This window comes from Pleurodeles waltl, chromosome 1_1, assembly GCF_031143425.1.
Source record: "Pleurodeles waltl isolate 20211129_DDA chromosome 1_1, aPleWal1.hap1.20221129, whole genome shotgun sequence".
NCBI classification, from domain to species: domain Eukaryota; kingdom Metazoa; phylum Chordata; class Amphibia; order Caudata; family Salamandridae; genus Pleurodeles; species Pleurodeles waltl.
In genome coordinates, this window is record NC_090436.1 from 409,955,377 (window position 1) to 409,978,696 (window position 23,320).

Genomic DNA, 23,320 nt, shown 5'->3' on the forward strand with positions numbered 1-23,320 from the left:
TTATGTTTTACCACATGGTCCAACTAGCACATACAGTAGTGACTTTTTTCTCATATTTATATTTACTTTTTTATTACATATATATATATATATATATATAAATATAATTTTCAAAGAACGGTGCAACTCGATTTAAGCACCAAAAGGCTGCACAATATCCAGAAGCTCGTGGAAAGTAGAGAATAAAAATAGTCACCAAAAATCATTCATGTGAAAAATCGTCGGCTTCATTTATTAGAAAAGTTCATACAATAAACAGAATTATATAGGTGGCACTTCCACGAAATATGAAATAAAAATCCATTAAGTGCCCAAGATGAACAACAGACACATGCTGTCCCGGCCAAAATGTCGACGCGTTTCTGCAACAGCCTTCAATTGGACATTGGCAGACATTTTTACCCCTAACTATTTAAATCTTTTAGTCCTTCTTTGATTTCAGCAGCATAGCTAGAGAAATGTACAAAGAGGCGGCCATTTTTTAACGTAATAGTCTTCAATTCAAACTATCAGTTCTTGTCCAAGTACTCAAATTTCTAAATATCACACTTAATATGTCTCATATGATCCCTTATATCTTCCTATTGTGAATATAGTCACTTATGGATATATGTTCTTCCAATTCTTAACAACAATTTATAAAAGAAGATACATTTTTTTGTACAAAAAAGGGGGAACAAACTATATATACATGCTTTCTTTTGTGGGTAATACATGGTTTTCAGCATTGCTATTACAGATAATTTATATATAAATAAATATATGCAATAAATATAAACATCAATTGATTGATCAATACAATCAGTATATATAGTCTATAAATAGAATAAATAATTCCAACATGTATATATTAAAGATAATAAAAGAGATGTTTAAAAAATATGTTAAAAGGAGAGATAAATACTTAATTAATGTGCAAAATACAAATATTATCATAGCTAATGCCAACAATTAAATATCTCAATTAATCATAGCAATGATACTGAATACATGTATAAACCAAAATTTAAATAATCCACAGAAAATACTAAAATCTTATTAAATGTTAGTCATATATCAATGAAAAGAGTCTTATTCTGGTGTAGGTCATATGACTCAAACACAGAATCTCTATAAATAAGGAAGAGAAAAGGGGAAAGACCTATTCAATATAGAAACATGGACATATGTATAGGCCGCCTAGCAATCACCTACAAATGCTGGTTAAAATTAATTTCAATATAGTGCAAAAGTGATAATCGAGGTGTAAAAAAGAATGTATATATCTGAATATATACTAACTAAAAATAACCCATTTCTGTGTCCGGAACCAATATTTACAATCACAAAATCAAATAAAAAATCCAATTGTGATATTGATTACTGCTAAATATATACAAGAATTTCATTACTGCTAAGTAGAGACTGCAAAAATTTAAATTCTCACAAATGTACATAGAGTTCTGCATCCAAATTGTGACCCCACGGGTTTTCAGAACCTAATAATAGAATCATTCTAGATTCAATTTGTCTTAACTGAGTAGTTCTGTTATCACCCCGGGGGTGGATAGCAATGGTTTTTATTCCATAAAATATCAGAGAGCTACAATTGCCTCCATGAACGTCCCAAAAGTGTTTAGCTAAGGGATAAGATGGATCATGATTTTTGATTGCTCTGAGGTGTTATAAAAACCTTACTTTCAGTTTGTGAATAGTGCTGCCAACATATTTTTTGTGGCAGCCACATTCAATCACATATACAACATACTCAGTATCACAAGTAATGTGATCAGTTATTTCACAGACTCTGCCCTCAAATGTAGTATATGAGTGAGTATTTTGTGCATATATACAGGATTTACAATGACCACATTTCCAAAAACCCAAACTTTTCTTGGATAACCAGGATCGATTTGCTTTGGAACAGAATAGACTTCTAGTGAGATGATCACCTAATGATTGAGTTTACGGTAAGTGATCTGAGGGTGTAAACCTATATTGTCTTTAATCGAGGAATCATGTCTCAAAACATGCCAATTTTTTTGTATGATGTTATTCAATTGGGAATGTTGAGAATTAAATTTTAAAAAGAGTCTAGGCGAAGATCTATCATCTTGACAGTTATTCTCTATGCTTTCAGATTTGAAAAGCAATTTTTCTCTAGACATATTCAATACTCTCAAATGGGCATCATTTAAGATCTTACGGGATAACCTCTGTCTAAAAATCTCTGTATCATGGTGCCAATTTCAATATTAAAGCATTCATCATCAGAACAAATTCTACGAGACCGTAAAAATGGACTGTATGAAATGCTCCATTTTAGAGCTTTAGGATGACCGCTATTTCCATGCAAAATAGAATTGCATGCAGTTGGTTTCTGGAATATGGTTGTCTGTAAAGTATCATTATGGACGGTTATCTGAACATCAAGAAATTCTACGGTATGAGCACTGTATTTTAAATCCAAATGGATATTGACCATATATATATATATATATATTTATATATATATATATATATATATATATATATATATATATATATATACTGTAGAAGGCTTGCTCAGTTTATGGTGTACACCTATGGTGTGGCACCCTATACTGCATCCAGGCAATTCTTAGTGATAGTGTTTTGGTGCCTAGATAACCAAAGCTCTCTAGGGGTAGCTGTGGAGTGCAGCTCAGGAGACGAAAGCACTTACAATATCACAGTAGTCAGTCAGTGATGTTCACACAAGAAAGAACCACACCAGGTGTTAAAATATTCTTTATTTTAACATTAATACTATCCTAACGTTAGTGTATCTCCACTTGGAAATATCTACACACAGTAAACATACCTAGATACAAACAGAAAAATAATAGGAGTACATTGAGCTGTATTGGGTGGGGAGGGGTCCAAACCATATACTAAGAAAGTGGTATAAGAATGGAGGTGCCCAACCAAGGAAAGTGTATTAGGATCCCAAGGGCTGGCGGAGTACGAAATCACTCAAAGTAAGTAAGAGAAATACCCCAGACCCATGTGCAGAGGTGTTATCTAGCCAAGTGTCCCATGGGCTAACACAGGACCATTGCGGTTGGAATTTTCAGGATTCAGGGCCCTTCTCAGAGGACCCCGAGGAAGCCAGTTGGCACAAGGAAGGTTTGATAGTGCCCCCACCCGTGGATACCCAGGAAAGTGGAGTACTTACACCAGGGAGCCGAGGTCCATAGGGGTGAAGTGACGTTGGAAATCTTCGGAAGTCCAGCTGCGGAGTCCAGCTTCTGCAGGAAGATCCTTGGAGTTGCTCACCAGTTGTCTCACGTTGGCCGTCAGATTGCAGGAAGGTCAATGGTCAGCAGGACCACAATGCAAATGAAAGAAAAAGTTGCAGGGGACGTTTGCAGGATTTTTGGGACGAGAAAGGTCCAAGAGACTCGATCCTTGGAGGGGAGCCAGGGCTGGCTCTCAGCACACAGGAGAGCCAGCAGGAATCATTAGAGCCCCCACGAAGACCCACTGCCAGCAGGCACAGGGAGTCACAGGGAGGCCTTAGCAGCACAACAGCGAAGGAGTCCCATGCCACAGGAGTTGCAGAGAGGATACTGTTCTTGGAGTTGCAGAACTCTGGATGCTGGGGCTTCTTAGAGATTGAAGATTTCGTGGAGGAAGAGTCAACAAGCCTTGGTAACAGCAATAGACGCAGTGTACAGGGGTTCTGTCCCAGTGGCCACAGCAAAGGCCCACCCTCTCCCAAGTTGGATAGAAGACAAGTCAAACCTGGAGGGAACCACAGAGCCGCCACCTGTATTGTACAGCCTTTCACGTTGTCCGTGGGATAGCACGTTCCACTAGCCAGCTGTTGTCGTTGAGGTGCCTGCAGATGCAGGGGACTGACTCCTTCACTCAAAGGTAGATTCCTTCTTACTTCCTGGTGCAAACAGAGTCCTTGTGACCCTGGAGGATGCACAGCCATGGACATTGCAGAAATCTTGCAGGAACTAAAGAAACAATATTGCAGTGGGAGCCCTTTTTTAACTGGATACAGTCTTGTGTCAATTCCTTAAGGCAGATCAGCAGTGATTCCAGAGGCCAGGGCTGCAGAAGAGTCTTGCAGAGACTTCCTTTGTAGAATCTTGCTCGATAAATCTAATGACCCACCATCAGGGGAGCCCTTAAGTAACCCTAGAAGGGGTTGGACACTATCTGCAGTGGCCCACCTATCAGAGGGGGTCAGGGACGTCACCAACCTGGCCTAAGCAGTCAGATGCTCCCAGGGGCCTCTGCACATCTTCTTTCCAAGATGGCAGAATCAAGGGGGCACCTAGCAGAGATCTCTGCACCTCCCTAGGGGAGGAGCTGGACAGGGGCGTGGTCACTACCCTGTACTTTGTGTGGTTTCACACTACAGCTGGAACTGAGGGGTTCCTGCACTGGTGCAAATCAGTTTATGCAAGGATCGCACCAAATGTGCCCTTCAAAGCAGTCTGGTGGTGCTGATAGGTCACCCCACCCCAGCCCAGGGACACGTAGTTCTAAAGGAGAAGAGGTCACACCTCTCTCCTACAGAAAACCCTTTCTGCCTTCCACTGCTCGAGTTAGGCTCAGCAGCAGGAGGACAGAACAGTGTCTGGGGTCGGCAGCAGCACAAGCTGGCATGCAGACTCTGCAAGGCTGAACAGGAAGATCTGGGGGGGTCCGCCAAGGAACCCCAAAGATTACATGGTATCATGCAACTAACACTGGAATCTGTGTAGTTGCATGATTCCAACATGTTTGATACCAAACATGCCTAGGTTCGGTGAAGCCATTATGTAGATGGACTACTTGTGTTGACCAGTGTCCACTACATACCTTAAATGGCTTCCCAGCACTTACGAAGGCCAGGGAATGGAGTCTGGGGTTTGTAGGGTCACCTCTGCTCATGCAGGGGTACCCTCACACTCACAACCATGCACCCTGCCCTTGGGCTGAAGGGCCTACCATAGGGGTGACTTACAATTTCAAAGTGCAGTGGCAGCGATATAAGGCAAGCATTATATCTAAAGTGAAAGGTACATGCACCATTTCATGCAGACTGCAATGGCAGGCCTGCAGACACAATTTAATGGGCTTCCATGGGTGGCATAATATATGCTGCAGCCCATGGGAGACCCCTGGTGTACCAATGCCCTGGGTACCTAAGTACCATATACTAGGGACTTACATGAGTGACCAGTATGCCAATTGTGGGGTGTAAAAGTTAACATACAACCAAATTTAGAGGAGAGAGCACTGGCACTTGGGCCCTGATTAGCAGAATCCCAGTGTACTACAGTCTAAACATACTGACACCAGGCAAAAAGTGGGCATAACTACGCTAGAAAGATGCTACTTTCCTACATATACCTATATATAATGATATGCCACTTCCTGTGCAGTGATGTCCCATCCTGTAGTGATGAATGACTGGAAATTAAATCCTATTGTCTGACTTCTTCTTGATAGATGGTTTTGGCAGGAAACCAGTGGTGTTACTTCCTTGCAGATGGCTGGTGGAGCATCATGTGTGTCTTTGTATGCAGGAGACTGCTGTTGGGCATCAATGGATGGTTCAAAATGACAGAAAAAGAAGATATTGCATCACACCCCACTTTGACCCTCTTCACACACAAACATCATAAGGTTGACTGTTAATTTCTCCAAAAGCGCCTTAATTGCTAATTGCTATGCAGTGACTGTTGCTACCTCTGTTTCACCCTTGTTAACATCCATTTGTGTGTCTACTGGGTGATTGTTCGTTGGGCTGGCTGCCTTATATATGAGAGAGAGAGTGTGTGAGCGTGCGTGTGTGTGTCCGCATCCGTCCACTGGGTCGGAGCCTGTTGGAAGTGTATCTGGTGTGTGTCATAGTGGTGGCGAATCTGGAGTCATGGGATTCAAGGGGCCTAATACAGAGGAGACAGCCCTGCCAAGTACCAGCATCGGGGGTGAGACTAACACACTTTAGTGCTGATGTCCGCATCACTGTACTAAAATGCATTAGTCATGCTTATTAGAGCTCTTGGTGCCAACATGTGGGCACTGAGGCGCTGCAGTAATCCTGTAAACAGTTTGCTTCGGATTGCTCCAAAACGTCATTGTGAACTGGCCTGAGTGAGTGTTGCTAGGCTGCTAATTGTCAGCTTCGGCAACATTTGTTCTTATTGAGTGAATACAAGGATCCGACATCTCAGTGTGTCGTTGTACAATGTTTAACAAGGCACCTTTTTGTTCTCCACCAGGTTCTGACGCCTAATGATTGACCTAGGCAGGCTGTCTGTGTCTTTTCCTACTCCGTTGTGCACACCGCGCCCAGACAAGGTGCTGAGCAACCATGTGGTGTGCATGGCACTGCCCTGCAGGTGGTGGTGGTCGTGGTGTTCACAGTCTTGGCAGCAGGCTGGAGATATGTTTTCTTGACAACAGCCAGACATGAACTCCGTCCAAGGACACCAAGAGCAGCCTCCTGGCAGGTGCCTCGGCTGGCAGCCAGGTCAGCATGTCAGTTTGCATCCTGATGGTCCCGAGCACTGGTTAAATAGGGGAGTCCGGGAGCAGAGCGTTAAAAGCAGTGCGGGAAATGTGTGCAGTGCGGGAAGGGTCCATTTAAAGATGTGACTAAAATTGGATCTGCTGCATATAATAATGGTGCACATGCTTTATTTACATTGATAGACCAGTAATCAGAGGGAAATGCACTCAGCCTCAGCGTTAACTTTTATTTCAGTCACATCCACTGAGCTTCATAAAAGAATTAGAAGAAAATTAATGTTATGGGTTATTCTCTATCTTACTTGACATATGGAATGCTATTACGTCATTAGGAATGCTTTGGAGGGTTAAGTGTCAACGGGCGTAATCCGCCACGTTCGAGCCCTCATTCAGAGAAACAAATCCGCACAGCTCATAAAATCATGACACATTTCGAACTGGATACAATCAATGTTCCTGTAAGAAAAAATATGTCCTATGTATCCACACACCTGGTGATTCATTTGGTTGAGATGGTGACACAGATTCCTTAGAAGGACACTCTCCACTACTGATATAGCTTAATAATTCTTTTCCATGGTATGACACCTGTAAAATAAAAAATAGAAAATATTTATTTGCACGGGCATTTCGTATTCACTGAAACACGGCGTGAACAATTCAAAGACCTTCTAGTTACTTTGAAAGATCTCACACTGACTAATTCTGGGAGACACAATATCTTCTCATTCTGTTTCTTGTAGATTTGCTATCAAATTCCAAAGTAGAACGAAAAAAACGGATAAGCAGGCACAATTGACCAAGAGAATTTCCCGAGACAAGGATAAACTCTAGGCACACGGCACTTTAAAATGCTTTACTTGGGCAAGACGAGTTGAATGTTGTTGGTTAACTTGTCATTACAAGGTTGGGTTAGGTGATGGGAAATTCGAACATGTCAGTAAGGTTAAATAAGAGAGTCCCTTGTGATTTTGAGAAGTTTGTTATGCACATTGCACTTTAAAATGTTTTACTTGTGCAAAGCTAGTTGTGTCTTGCTGGTTAATCGTCATTTTTTTTGCTTTTTAAAATGTTTTAATATGAGTAGGATTTTGGAGTTGTTGAAATAATATTGAGCCTTGGTGCTGAGAAATTTAAATTGTTCATATTTGTATACGGTTATATTTTTATAATCCGAAGTCATGTGTTGGTTGAACTGGTCTAAACATGTGCTGTGCATCACTGATTTTATGATATTTGTGATCACATATTAATAAACTGGGTAACGTGCAATATTTCTGTAAGACGTTATTTCTTCCATTAATACTACTACACAAATCTTCTCATTCTGTTACTTGTAGATGTGCTATCAAATTGCAAGTTAGAACAAAAAAACGGATAAGCAGGCACAATTCAACGAGTTTGCTGTAATTATTTTCAACCACATTTATGTGTGAGTTTATTGATTATTATGGAAGTTTAGAATTGAGCACCCTTATACCCCACATTTCGTGTTAACACAAATATTGTAAGACATGCATTACTAGTTCAAGTTATCAAGAACTATTCTAAATTTTGTGCGTTGATCGAGGTGAGCTATTACTTGATTTTATTCTTATTTCATATTCTTTCATTCCTTGGTATCAGTGCTAAAACTCTCAAGTATTATGCAAATTTCCACATACAAGTATACTTTATTTTTGAATGGAATATTTTAAATTAAGGGAAAACAACATAGCACGCAACCTTACATTATCAATCATTATCATAGGTCTCACCAGTAAGCTTGTCCACATACTGGATAGACAAGAAGAAAAATACAAAATAAAAAAACTGTTGAAACAACCTCCAAAAGCAAGAACTCCATCTGGCAGGGACTACTTAGCTACCTCCCTGCCTTGTTAACCTGGTTGCAACTATTTCCGCAATAGTCCCCGGAGCTTTATTTGTTTTGGGGGTATGCTCTTGTCCTTTCAAAGAAGAGGCGTCTATTCATACCCCTGAGCCACCCAGTCACCTGGGGAAGATCACTACTTCTTCAATACAGTGTACTGTCTCTCTGCACAATCATCAGCCCCAGATGCGACCCCAGATGTAGCAAGGGTGTATTGTATCAGTTAGGGTACAGATCTTTCTTTATATGAAGAACGGCCAATTTGAAGAAAGAGCAATCAACCAGTCAAGCATTTTCAACAGGGGTGTGGACATCTCCTCTAAGAAGGTTCACCATCGGTTTAAACAATTTTTAGGATTTGAATCTCAAACAGTACAGAAAGAAGTAAGCACTAAACAAATGCTTAAAAATTGAAATAGTTTGTTTAATTCACAATCGCATATAGAAAAACTTTTCAAATTTTCAATGTAGCTTCTTTATTTGAATATACTTTATTAATCTTGTACTAATTATAATATTATTTAATTTTGGTAATCAGTTGTGGTCCCCCAGAGTAGGCCCCAGGGGTAATCAGACCACAGGTTAAGAACCACTGGTCTACAGTAGGAACTAAGGGGGTCATTACGACCTTGGCGGGCGGTGACCGCCGTGCGGCCGCCAATGCGACCGCACTCCTACGGACCCCATTTCGACATCCCCCGGCCCAGCATGGATGAGGCCGCATCATAGGAGCCGGCTCCTAATGGAGCCGGCGGTGTTGCAGCCGTGCGACGGGTGAAGTAGCACCCGTCACGCTTTTCACTGTCTGCTATGCAGACAGTGAAAAGCTGGCCGGGTCCCTGTTAGGGGGCCCCTGGACACCCCTTACAGCCAGCCTCTTCCTGGCAGTGCAAACCGCCAGAAACAGGCTGGCGGTAGGGGTGTCATAATCCCCAGGGCAGCCACTGCGGGGGGAAACCGCCGGCCCGTAGCGCCGTGGTCGTAATAAGGGTCTCCGTACCGCCAGCCTGTTGGCGGTACGGACGCTACATCAGGGTCGTAATGACCCCCTAAATTCATGCCCATTTCCTCGGTCAGCCTAGTCATTGATGTCTTCTGCAAGAAAAGTCTGCATCAGACGGTGATATTTTCTCCTAAGGTTTCTTATAAAATCTTGCGAAGGTGTGCGTAACCTCATGGTGGCCCTCTGTCAGTGTTCCTATGGCTGAAAATTAATTATTTAATTTAGTCAAAGGCTATTACATCCTCAGTTTCTCAAATCATGTTTAGTGGAGGCTCTCTCAACATTGAGTGGTAATCTCACTGATGCATGATCTGTAAATACGGCTGTAATTTTGGCGATGCCTCTAACAGTCAACGACATAGATATGAAGAAGTAATCTATTGTAGCAATCTAAGGCTTTGCACCTATTTTCTTGCAAGTCCCAAAACTATAATCCGCTTCGCTGTGCCACCACTAACCACACTTAAAGCCTCTACAGATGACCACTTGCTGTGTTTGTGCTAGGACAATTGCCTTCACCTCAAAGAATAGTTTGTAATAGCCATTTCATGGGTGTTTCTGATATGGATTTGGATTGTAACGATAATCTGGGGTCCTTGGTTCTTTTTGATGGACCTTTCTGTCTATTATTTGTTCCCCCAGACTTGTTCACCTCTAGACTTGGTTCTCATGTACACAGATATTAGGATGATTCTAATGAGCCGAAATAATTGTTGAAGCATTGTAAATTGGGAGCACTGCGCTGATCCTATGCTTAAAAACGTTGCTAGATAAACAGATATTTGAGGTGAGCAAATCTAGAGTGTTGCAGGGTGCTCCTTATTGGAGCTGCTCTTCACCTACACTTGGCAACTAACCAGAGTTCTCTCTTATTTTTTCCATAATTTATGCATCGCTGAGAAAATCACCTAACTTTAACATTACTTTAACCTTTTTTTTCAGTGAATATATATATTCACTGAAAAAACATAGGTTAAAGTAATGTTATAGTCAGGTGATTTTCTCAGTGACAACATTAATATTTTGCACTAAGAACACACAGAAAGTCATCAGTTATAGTTAGCAGTGCTAACCATACTTTGCACACCTGGCATGCACCACTAATGACCTCACATATGACATCAATCATTACATGTTCTGTGATATCATTGATAACATCACTGATGACCTCTCAACTGACATCATTGATTACATCACTGATTATATCATCCAAGCTTTATTTTCCACATATTGCTGTATTGTTGTTGCTTTGGCTTTACATGTAGGAGATTTCACAAGGCAGGCATGCATGCATAGATTAGCACCAAATGCACACATTCATGTGTAGTATAAATTATTATGCTGTCACAATTCTCTCTAATAACTCAAGGCTCCTTATAAAACTTAGGCCCAGATTTAAGAAGGTGCCCAGGGCCTCTAAATTAAATGCTACTAGTGGGCCTGCAGCACTGGTTGTGCCACCCACATTAGTAGCCCTGTAAACATGTCTCAGACCTGCCACTGTAGTGTCTGTGTGTGCAGTTTTTAAACTGCCAATTTGACTTGGCAAGTGTACCCACTTGCCAGGCCTAAACTTTCCCTTTTCTTACCTGTAAGACACTCCTAAGGTAGGCCCTGGGTAGCCCCATGGGCAGGATGCAGTGTATGTTTAAGGTAGCATGTATACTAATGTGTTTTAGATGCCCTGACAGTGAATAACTGCCAAATTCGGTTTACACTGTTGCGAGGCCTATCCCTCTCATAGGTTAACATGGGGGCTACCTTTAAAAATGAATAAAGCGTAGATTCCCTTTGGGAGCAGATAGACATGTGGCGTTCACAATTTAAAAATACATCTTTTAGTAAAGTTGGTTTTACGATTGAGTGTTTGAAAATGACACTTTTAGAAAGTGGACATTTCCTTGCTTAAACCATTCTGTGACTGCCTGTTTGTGGAATCCCTGTCTGGGTCAGTTTGACAGTTGGGCTGTTTGCACCACTCTCTAGACAGTGACACAAAGAGAGCTGGGGTGTAGCCTGCATATCCTGATGAGCCATCTGTGCTAGGAGGGAGGGGAGAAGTGGTCACTTACACCTGAAAGGGCTGTGCCTGCCCTTACACAATACAGTCTCCAACCCCCTGGTGTGTGTCTGGGGCCTGGCCTGGGCAAGGCAGGATTTCACAAACAAGAGAGACTTTCCTTTGAAGTAAGCCTACTTCAAAGACCAAAATGGGTATAAGAAGGGCACCCAAAACCACAGACTTTAGATCACTTCTAGACATCAAGAGGAACCTCTGCCTGGAGAAAAGCTGAAGAGCTGAGAAGAAGTGCTGCCCTGCCTGAGACTGTGCTTTGTGGAGCTATCCTGTAGTTGCTGCTTCTGCCTGTGCAAAGTGACAAAGACTGGGCTTTGTGTGCCTTCCTGCTTGTGAAGAAATCTCCGAGGGCTTGTCCTGAGCTTGCCTCAGGGACATCAAAGACTTCTCCTGCCAGTACCTGGACTCTCTGTTGAGACTCCTGCCCTGCCAAGTGGTGCCCTATCCAGTTCCTGGGGCCTTGGAAGGTGAAGCTGGCAGCCCAAGACTGAAAATCCACGCACAGACCGCTGTGCGGGGAAATTATCAACACACCTTCCGAGACGAAGCTGAAAAATGACCCACCGCCGGCTTCGCAGCAGAAATTGACACTCCACTGGCATCGCGGCTGAAAAATCGATACACGTAGCTGGAACGACTCACAACACCCTCTGACGGAGGCTGATAACGTCACAACCCACATTGCGCGGTTTTGCTGATACCGTGCAGCAGGATTTTCAATGCAAACCTTGCTGGGCACGGAAAAACAACGCAACACCTGCCAGGACCCGAGTGCTGCCCAGATCGACGCATTGCTCCCCTGCGGGGAGGAAAAACGACACACACCGACCCGACCGGAAAAGGAGAAACAACGCACGGTCTCGTTTGCAGGTGAGAAATCGGCACACCGCTTACCTTTTTCAACGCACACTTGCCCCTGCGTGTTATTTTGATGCTACCCAGGTACTTTTCAATGCTAACAGTGTCTTTCCTGTTTACTAAAGGATTTAAGACTATTTCTTGCTTTTTAATTAATAACTTGACTTTGCTGGTTTGTGCTCACGAGCGTCTCAAGAGAGCATACTTTTATCCTGGAGTTTGCATTTTCACCGAACAAATCCTGTTGTAATAGGTATAATTTACATGCACCAGATTTTCACTACTTCTTTTTTTAATGCGAACCGGTGATACTCTTACGAGATCATATTAATACTTTACAGGAAAAATTGACATTTTCCTTCATTACAATACTTAGCTCTTACAATCCCCACTACTAGACTGTGGGGATAGACTGGCCTCTCCACTAAGACCTTGAAATAAGATAATTTGGGGCAGATTTATGAAAAGAGGTGCTGCACCTACTGCACCTAGTGCAGAGCCACTTTTCTTGCACCCCTTAGCACCCCTAACACCACCATGTGTGCACCATATTTAAAATATGGCGCACCATGGTGGTAGTCAGGGGTACTAGCATCGTTATTTTTGATGCTAGTCTGGTGTTTTGCAGGATTAGCGGCAAAAAATTTGACGCTAATCCTGCAAAGCACCTAGAGGCCCACTGAAAACAATGGGAGCCTCCCTTTAACGCCTGCTCTTAGCAGGCGTTAAAAATGTCGATAAAAATGACGCAAAGAAACCTTTTAGATTTTTTTGTGCGATTTTTTCGGCCCCCCTAGCGCTGGAACACCCCTCTTGAATACATTATGCCTGGTGCAGGCATAATGTGGCACAAGGAGTTACAAAGTGGCGCAATGCAAGCATTGCACAGCTTTTTAAATATGGCATGATGTTTTTGGCCTTCCAACGCCACATTGGCGTAAAAAAATGACGCTAATGTGACGTTGGAATGGCGCTTGGCCCTCTTAAATCTGGGCCCTAGTGTGTAAAGTAGGGTGTAAAGAGTCACTATCTTTCCATTCACACCCTTCCCTGGCTCAATAGTATGCACAGTAGAGTAGACAAGGTACTCACCTCACATGTAACACCTCACTATTCCGTACTAAGTATAAGAAGTACTAGTCTCCCCACTAACACCTCTCCCCAGGGAAATAACCATATACATTAGTGGGTGGGAATGGATTTCCCTATCCACTCACAGATCTCCCCAGCATAACATATATAAAAAGCAGTGTGTAGGTAAACATTGTCTTCTATACTAACACCTATATCCAGGACAACTTGGATATACAATACGGTGTAGTGAACCAGTGTCATCTGTCCTCAGACCTCTCCTTAGAACAACAGTGATGTGTAGTGCTGTCTGGGAAGAGGTTCATCACTCTGCTAACATACCTTACCAGGGTAAGAGGTGTCTCTAGTAGTAGAAATGGATCTCTCTACTTATACCTCTTCTCATGCTGACGGGTATGCATAATAGGTTATTGGGAGAAACTTCCCTGTTTCCTGAAACAAGTAAGTCTCTTGCATGATAACTCTTCATAGTACAGTGTGTAGAGAGACTGGCCTCTCTCCTGTGATTTCTCTTTTGGATAAGCTTTTGCAAATTGCGCTGTGAAAGTTGGCTCCTTTGTGGTCACACCTCTCCCCATTATGAAAGAGGGACAAGTAAATTATAGAGATGAAATTACCTTTATGCTCATAAGTATATTTTGCACAACTATAGAGACTATGATAAGAAAACACACTGTCCTCTCAGCTGAAACATCTCACCAGAATGAAACATGTGCAAAAAACACTGTGGGTAGACACTGATCTCTCTGCCTATACCTCTCTTCATGATAATGAATGTCATTAGTAGAGTGTAAAATAAAGAATCCTCTCTGTTGATAACTGTGTCTTGGACAACCAGTGTGCACATCTGAATGTAAGGGCACACTCACCTCTCTCTCAGACAGCTGCTTAACGGGACAGGCATGTGTAGTACAGTGTTCACAAAGAACGCTACTCTGAAACTTCTCTCCATAATGACCACTGTATATACTAAGATGTGCAAAGGAACTACCCTCTCAATCAGCAGACAGCAGTGCATAGTATACTATGATAATGCATTCACCACTGTGCGAATACTGCCTCTTGTATAAAAATCTTTATTCTACAGTGGGAAGAAGCACTAATCTCTCCATAGTTCCTTAAACATACATACACATCCAGCAGCACAGTTACAGTTCTTGAACAATGAACTGGCACTTGAGGCCAACATTAAAAGACTGTTATAATTTTCAAATCATTAAAATCTGTTAAGGGAAGAACTCAGTAGTAACATTTTATTGAAAAAAAACTATTTAATAACATTACAAACAATAAAAACATTAGTAAACTACAACAACAACAGCAGTAAACAAAACCACAAACTTTACAAACAATTTACTTTTTTCTTTCCTCTCATTACTAAGCAGTAATATCTCCTCCCCTTTTGCTTTATTTGCCTACTGGATTTTGATATACAAAGATCTTCTTTTCCTTTGCTTCAGGAACCTTAGCCTGCCAAACAATAGTCTTTTTCTGGCAGGCTAGGCGGCAAAGGAATTGGTCCTGGGGACCCCATCTTCTGGGGCCCAACCATCAAAAATGAGGGGGACACGTGCCCCACTAGGCCAATTTGGCCATGGGGCCCCACTCCCTGAACTCTTTATCTTTTGAAATGGGCAGGGGGGCATGCACTCTCCTCCCTGGACAATATCGGCCCCAGTGACACCATCTCATGGGCCTGAACCAGTCATTAGTGGGTGCTCTGGCCCCACCCGGGGCACCAGGTGTCTGTTTAATGGGAGCTGCAGGGGGAGCCCCAATGCCTTCACGTTCCCAGCAAAAAATGCTGCTCCTTGCGTGCAGGAGCCATTTTTACATCTGTTTGCCTGCCCACTCACAGCTGGCAGTGAAACAGATGAAAGGTCAGCTTGCAGCAGGCAGGAGCATTTTTGATGCTCCTGCCCACTGAAAGCGGACTGTTTGCTCTTGCTTGGCGGGAGCTTTAAATGGCTCTGATTGCGAGAGCAAACAGAGGTTTCCCTGCCCACACCAGTGCGAGCAGGGAAACTGCTATGTCCCAGGGTGGGCATCCCTGCTCCTGGGGTATGGGGTCCCCAGAACCATTATTGGATCTGGGAGGGGGGATGCAGACCCCCTCCCTTTGGATTGCACTGCCAGGCCCCAAGGGACTGGGTCCACGTGGCTGATATCGGCCCCTGAGGATGGCCACATGGTGCCCTTCCCTGAATTGTATTTTGGCCAGGAGATGGGGGTAGCTGGGGCTGAAATTGGCTAGGCAGAGGGGGTGCGCTGTCCCACTCCCACTTTTGAAAACTGTCCAGGCCTCAGGGGATAGAGTCGCCGGGGTCGAAATCAGCATGGGTGGGGGGAACCACACCCACCCCTCCCCCCAACAATGTTAATAAGAATACCCTCAGAACCTCGGCCACCAGGGGGGAATATAGTAAAGAAGCACAGCAGCCCATGCTTGTTTTTTTCTTTTAATTTTACTGTGGATTTGCAGACCTTCTGCGAATTTACAGTAAAGTATTTTTTGAAAACTTGTTTGTCCCTGAGCGGGATCCCTCTGGGACCATGCCACCAAGCCTACGGGTCAGGGTATCTGTACCCTGCCCCCTGGTCTTTTTTAATGTTTTTTCTTGGGATTCAGTTGAGTCTGAGTCCAAAGATGGCTGCCAGCAATTCCTGGTTGAAGTACTGGCAGCAAATCAGATCTCACCATGACATCTGTTGGATTCATAGACCCCCTGCATCCCAAGATATCTATATATATATTTTTTCTTTAATAATTCCAAACCTACTTAATGGATTTACACCAAATTACAAGAAGACATCTTTCTGGACCAAGGACTAACTTTCAACCAAATTTGATGTAATTCTGTTCAGCAGTTTGGGCTGTAGATGTGTTCAAAATGCTTATAGGAAGCTGCATGGGGAAAAGTCATTTTTGGGCCCCCTTTTTTCACTGCCTCCGCTTGATGAATCACCTTGAAATTTTCAAGGCAGCAGCTGAAGAGAGCGGCAAATTAGTTTAGAAAATGTAATGAAGATTCGTCAAATGGCACTAAAGTTATTAGCAAAACAAAAAATGCTTTGTCTATGGAAACTTGGTCCTAACTATACCTACTGGCGACCGCAAACACACACACCCATTACCAATTGGCGGTCACCACTGGCCACTGGGTAGGTATAGTTAGGACCATGTTTCCACAGGAGAAGCATTTTTTTGGCCAATAACTTTGGGACCATTTGACGATTCTTCTTGAAACTTTCCAAAAGAAATGTTTCATCTACCTCAACTCCTTCCTGGAAAGTTCTGGGGTGAGCTATCAAGTAAGGCCCCAGAAAAAGGGGGTGGGCAAATATTCTTTCCCCATTAATTTTTATGTAGGAAAATTAGACACAGCTACAGCCAATATGGTTCAACAGAATTACAACAAATGCTACAGAGAGCTAGATCTTGGTTCAGAAAGTGTGCTTTTTTTGTGATTTGGTGTAAATCCAAATCTGTATAGTAGTTTGAGAAACTAAGGTTCAAAATGTGTGATTGACTGCCACCACATCAACAAAAGATGATGGTAGCCATTTTAGGACTCGGGGACAGGTCCCCTGTCTTGAAGATAAGTTAAAAAAACATATGAGGCAGGATAGGGATACCCTACCCCCCAGAGGCCTGTTGGGGGGGGGGGGTTCTAGAGCCCCGGGGCCAAAACCAGTATCTATTTTTTATGGCACTGCAGATCCAAGGGGGATCTGCGTATCCATGGGTCAGTCAGAAAAAAATGGGCAGATTACCACCCTTTTCATTAATAATTCCCCGTGGGTGGGCTAGGGCCAGGTGCCAGGGGAGTTGATGTTTTATAGTTATTTAAAGAAGGAGCAGAAGTGCCTCCCTCCCCAAGCCTTAGAAATGTCCCAGGAACACCCAGGGCTGTATGTAATTTGTTTAGGAAGGGTGGCCCATGCCCCCTCCTGGAGTCGTACTACGGCCCAGGGACCCCCATACCCCACAGAGAGTAAGTATGGCTCCTGCCTCTGGCAGGAGCAATAATCTTCCGCTAGATACAAGCAAACCTTTGGATTTATTCCCTGCCCAAAAGCACAGATAGGGAAGAATGTTTGCTCCTGCTGCTGGACCAGAGACAAAATATGCTCCCGCAGAGTGGGAGCATACATATTGCCAGCTTCCTCCAGCACCCTCAATAAGTCCTGGCCAGGGAGACCCACTAAAAATAAGTGGCCTGCTTCTGCCAGGGGAGCCAACTGTGACCACGAGTGCCCTGGTATCTCCCCCCACCCAGTGGCCTGGAACATATTAAAGAGACATGGTTGCCCTTTGTAGGCACTGGAACACCCACCCAAAATACAAAAAGCGGCGTCACCTACCAGGGGATAAGGCATGGGGCCGTGGGAACCTGGGGCTCCTCTGCAGGACACCCCATAAATATAATTAAAACAAACATAGAGAAAGACGATAAAAATTAATAAATGTTCATTTATTATTCACAGCTCATTTATTATTCATTTCTTTGCGAGGACAGCCACATAATGCCCTTCTGAGCTAATTTAAAAATATTATCTATTCATGGCGCATCACCAGCATATTTAAAAGTAATATGGTGGCTGCAGGGAGTACAGCAGCCCCCCAAGAAATTATTTTAAAAATACCTCTGTGTTTCCTATGGGGTCAATAAAACATGATGCTAAGAAAAGCCAATTATTTTTTAACCATTCCCAAAGCTGTGATTGGTTTTGTGGCTGCATTATGTGGTCTGAGAAGTGTAAAAAAATGACTGACACATGTTCAATGTTATATAGACTGTAAATGCTTTATTGAACTGTTTATCGACAAAACCAATGGACTTGTCTTTAATATAAAGATAGTAACATACATAAAAAAAAACAAAGTGACTGTTATAGTTAGGTATTCAAATAAAAAGCTATAAAGTAAATTACTAAAAAAACAAAAGGTTAAAGTAACATCATGGGTAGGTATAAATGTCAGTTAAAACATACCACCTCAAACTAAAAAAACACAGAAATTCACCTTAGTTATCTAAAGTAACTATAACTTGTGCCCTAAATTAACTGCGTCCTCGCCATGCGCTGCTAATTACCTCCCATATTACATTCCTCAAGATATGTTCTATAAAATGATTGATAACTTTACTGCAACATCTGAAATGACATCATCGATGACAACTCTATGTAGGGTAGTTCACTGGTCTGCATGAACTGTTCGATGGGGTATTGTTAGAGAATGACATAAGAGCACTCTGGCAGTGCCCTGGTGGGTGTATGCCATGTCATGCCAAATGGCATACATCCTATGTAGAAGTGGAAGTAGGAGGACAAAGCGACTTAAGGACTGTTACGCTTGCTGTAAGGACTTTGACTCATGGTCGGCTGTGTACATGGAACCTAGTACTGGCAGGAGTAATATATATTGGCAATACTGTGAGTGTAGTGGATGATACAATGCTCTCTGTAAAGGTGTCAGCAAAAAATACTGGTCTACTGTCCAATATTTAAGTTTGCTAGTGATGTAATAATGGAGACTGGCTCAGCTAAAGCGCACCAGCTTTCAAAGCCGTTTACAGCCAACAATGACATCAGTAATTCCCGTTTTTGAACTGCGAAATATTCGACCTCTTTTTGGTCATGCACACATAGTTACATTGTTTTGTGACACTTTAACACTACTTCCTTATTTTGAATCCCACTAAAAACAGTGTATGGAAGAATTACCTTACTTTACTTCAGTGATACTGAAAGTACTGTGTAGGGACCACACACAGCCTATCTGGCCCCGTCGTCACAGCAGCACTGTGCTGCTGTTTACTGCACTCAGAACTAAAGTTAAACAAGCATTTGCAATGCAATGGGTCTCGCATTTGCGTGAGTTAGAGCAACTGGTGTTGTAAATTCATAACTGGACTTTTCTTGCCAAATAAATTTACCAACCCTGCCTCATAATTTGGTCTTTTCCTGCCACATAATTCCAGTGGCCCTGCGTATAACTAAAGCACTTTTTCATTTACTCTTTTCCTCTTGAATGCAGCCAAAAATGAGAATGCTGCAATTTAGCATCCTAATTTAAATCTGCTATGCTAATTCCAAAAGAATACCACTTTCACCACCCCATCCATCAGAGTTGCTGGCTGGCTAACTCAATTACCAAAAAAGAGACACAAGAGAGCTATGGAGGAGTAACGAGAGAAATAAACTAGAAGGGTCACCCAAACATATCAAGAGTGTTCAAACATTCATAGTGTAATAAGGCTGTTAAGCTGGCCTGGATCATGGTCATAACCACAATAAGGAGAGATTAATAAAACATACAATTATCAACAAAATCTTTATCAGAAATAAACTTTTGGCATTAGACTGTAATGCTTACATCAGCCCCTAGAGGATGCCACAATGAAAATAGCGTTTGTAAGAAACATGGTCATGTAACCATATAGTTAGCCCATCCAGGGCAAAATCACATGAAAAGAAAATGGCGTAAACATTTGAATGGCACTTTATATTTGCTTACTGTAACCTCGAAGTGATGGGGAAAGCGGCAGGAGCTGCAGGAGAAAATGCCCAAAGGGAACTTAAAAAAGGTACAGAATGGAGGGGGCGAGGTAGGTCTGTGGATGGAGCAGTTGTCCCCAAGATGCTAATATCTCCCTTTGCACAGCAGTAGTGCATTGTGGCTAGAGAGCCTGAGGTTTCTAGTCAGCAGGGAGAGGGGTTGGGGTATGGAGAACAGCCGAGGGAAGACGGTATTAGAGGGTGATGTGAATTGACTGGGGGCTAGAAATCATAATACATTGTTTATAAGATACTAGGGCAGACCAGAGAGCCACTGAGAGACATACAATACCATTCCACAGTATCCACAATCAGATTTGCCACCCTCAGAAGTTTGCATATTCTGTGACGGCTTTGCCTGGCAGATACAATCCATCAGAGCATGCAACTAAGACTCAGCAAAAGTGCGTTGCCTGCACACCCAAAAACAAGGGGGGGGTGACCACAGATTATTAGCGGTGGTCCCAGCCTGTTGAACGATCTGTCCACTACCAATCACTGTGCATTTCAGTTGGAGATCAGTGACCCACCTGGTCCATGAATCAAGCCAGAGACGTTTTAAGGCATGGGCAAAGTGGGCTCTGGCCAGTGACTCATCCTTTCAATGAGCCTCCCTGGTAAAGCCAGTTCTATTCTGCAGAGTCTTGCCCTGATGACCTGAAATAACTCTTAAACAGATTGTTTTAAATACTGTTTTCTTATAACGTATTTTTAATGTGGGTTATATGTGAGAGTCTAGTACAGTCTTTTTCCAGAGAAATGCTGTGTTTGGTTCATGCAACATCTATGAACAAAGTTTCTTTTAGATCAAAACAGGACCTCACACATGAGAAATGGGAGGGTGTCACAGAGGTTATTTGCAGTAATGTTAGTGAACTACTACTGTGTTAGAATAATGAAAACACGTCACTATCCCTGAATATTAGATGTAAATACATTTAGAACTTTGATGAGTGTGTCTGTGCACAGTCAGTGACATGAAAAAAGCGGGCATGAAAGAGCTGAAACTGGGTCATAAAGTCAAAGTTGTTCCCAATCTCAACAGGGGCCCCCAAAATACGTTTGGCTGTAGGCCCCCAAAATCCTTAAGATGTCCCAGAATCAAGCTGCACCCACTCTTTCTCCACCCCTCCAACATGAATTTTGCATATATTACACAGATGTGAACATGTCTCACCTGATTGATGCATGATATGCTTCATAAACCCCTACTGGATACTGTACTGTCAAGTAAACAACAACTACCCAGCCACAGCACCAGATAGACAAAGTCCTGACCACTGTAACCCTGTCATCTCCCTGTAACCCTGTAACCTCTTTCCTTTGGCAATCAAAAGTAACCAGTCTGGCACAAATCACTTACAGCTAGGCAAAATTAGCACCTACAAGTAATGAAATACGGCTGCGTGGGCATTACAATCATAAAAAAAAAACAGGTAGTTTGAAGGTAAGGAAGGGGAGCAGTGTTCAAGGAGGACATGGAGAAAGTTGGAGGCAGAGCACAGGAGAGAAAACAGCAGGTGCAGTTGATAAAGAGGATATGTGTATTGATTATACAGGGTGAAGGGTGGCTTACGGTGTGCAAGAAAGAAGGATCGAGGAAATGTTGGGGAGCAGCATGTGGAACAATCATTAGCAATGCAACGGGTCTCACGTTTGCTTGATCTAGAGCAATTAGCATTGTAATCTCCTAACCGGACTTTTCTTGCCATATAAATTGAAAATGAAAATCAAACAGTTTCACAGAACTAACTGGACTTTTCTTGCCATATAAACTGAAAAGTAAAAGTTTCACATAAGTGAGCTGACAGCCGCCATCAGTGCAAAGCAGACACACAAAGGGAAATACAAGTTCACTCGTAGTGAAACCTATCGGCAAAAGTGCAATTATCCATGTAACCGGCAAAAGTGAAATTAATCAATCATTTGTAAAGCATGCTACTCACGCGCTAGGGTCTCAAGGTGCTGATGGGGGGGGAAGGATTGCTACTGTTCGAATAACCAGGTCTTGAGGCGTTTCCTGAAGGTCAGGAGGTCCGGGGTCTCTCATAGGTGGGCGGGGAGGGTGTTCCAGGTCTTGGCGGCGAGGTGGGAAAAGGATCTGCCGCCGGCTGTAGTTCGATGGATGCGAGGACGGTGGAGAGGGCGAGGTTGGCAGAGCGGATTTGGCAGGTGGGAGTGTGGAAGGTGAGTCACTCGTTGAGGTAGGCAGGGCCCGCGTTGTGGAGATCTTTGTGGGCGTGGATGAGGAGTTTGAAGGTGATCCTCTTGGTGACGGGAAGCCAGTGTAGGTCTCTGAGGTGGGCTGAGATGTGGTTGCGGCGTGGGATGTTGAGGATGAGGCGTGTGGAGGCGTTCTGTATACGTTGTAGTTTCTTCTGGAGCTTGCCCGTGGTTCCCACGTAGAGCACGTTGCCATAGTCCAGTCTGTTGCTGACGAGGGTGTGGGTGACCATTCTGGTTTCAGTGGGGATTCATCTGAAGGTCTTGCGAAGCATGCAGAGGGTGTTGAAGCAGGAAGATGAGATGGTGTTGACTTGCTGGGTCATGGTGAGTGATGAGTCTAGGATGAAACCTAGATTGCGCGCAAGGGTGGTGGGTGTTGGTGCGGTTCCTAGAGTGGCTGCCCACCAGGAGTCGTCCCGTGCGAAGCGGTTGGAGCTGAGGATGAGGATCTCTGTCTTGTCTGAGTTAAGTTTGAGGCGGCTCTTCTCCATCCAGTTGTCGATGGCATGCAGTCCGTCGTGGAGGTTGGCGGGTCTTTGGTGAGTGAGAAGATCATCTGGGTGTCGTCGGCGTAGGAGACGATGTTGAGGTTGTGGGATTGGACAATGTTGGCGAGCGGTGACATGTAGATGTTAAAAAGGGTTGGGCTGAGAGAAGATCCTTGGGGAGAGCCGCAGATGGTCTTGGTAGCTTCCGACAAGAAGGGAGGGAGGCAGACTCTCTGAGTTCTGCCGAAGAGGAAGGATGTGATCCAGTCCAGGGCCTTGTGGCAGATCCCAGCGTAGTAGAGGCGAGTGCAGAGGGTGTGGTGACAGATGGTGTCAAAGGCAGCTGAGAGGTCCAGGAGGATGAGGGCCCGATTTCGCCTTTGTCGATCATGGTCCTGATGTCGTCGGTTGCAGCGATGAGGGCTGTCTCGGTGCTGTGGTTCCTACGGAATCTGGACTGGGAGATGTCCAGTGTGTTGTTGTCCTCCAGGAAGTGGGTCAGTTGGCCGTTGACGATCTTCTCAATGACCTGCGCCGGGAAGGGAAGGAGGGAGATGGGCCGGTAATTCTTGACATCTCAAGGGTCCGCTTTGGGTTTCTTTACCAGGGCGTTGACTTTGGCGTGCTTCCAACTCTCCGGGAAGGTGGTGGTCTCGAAGGAGCTA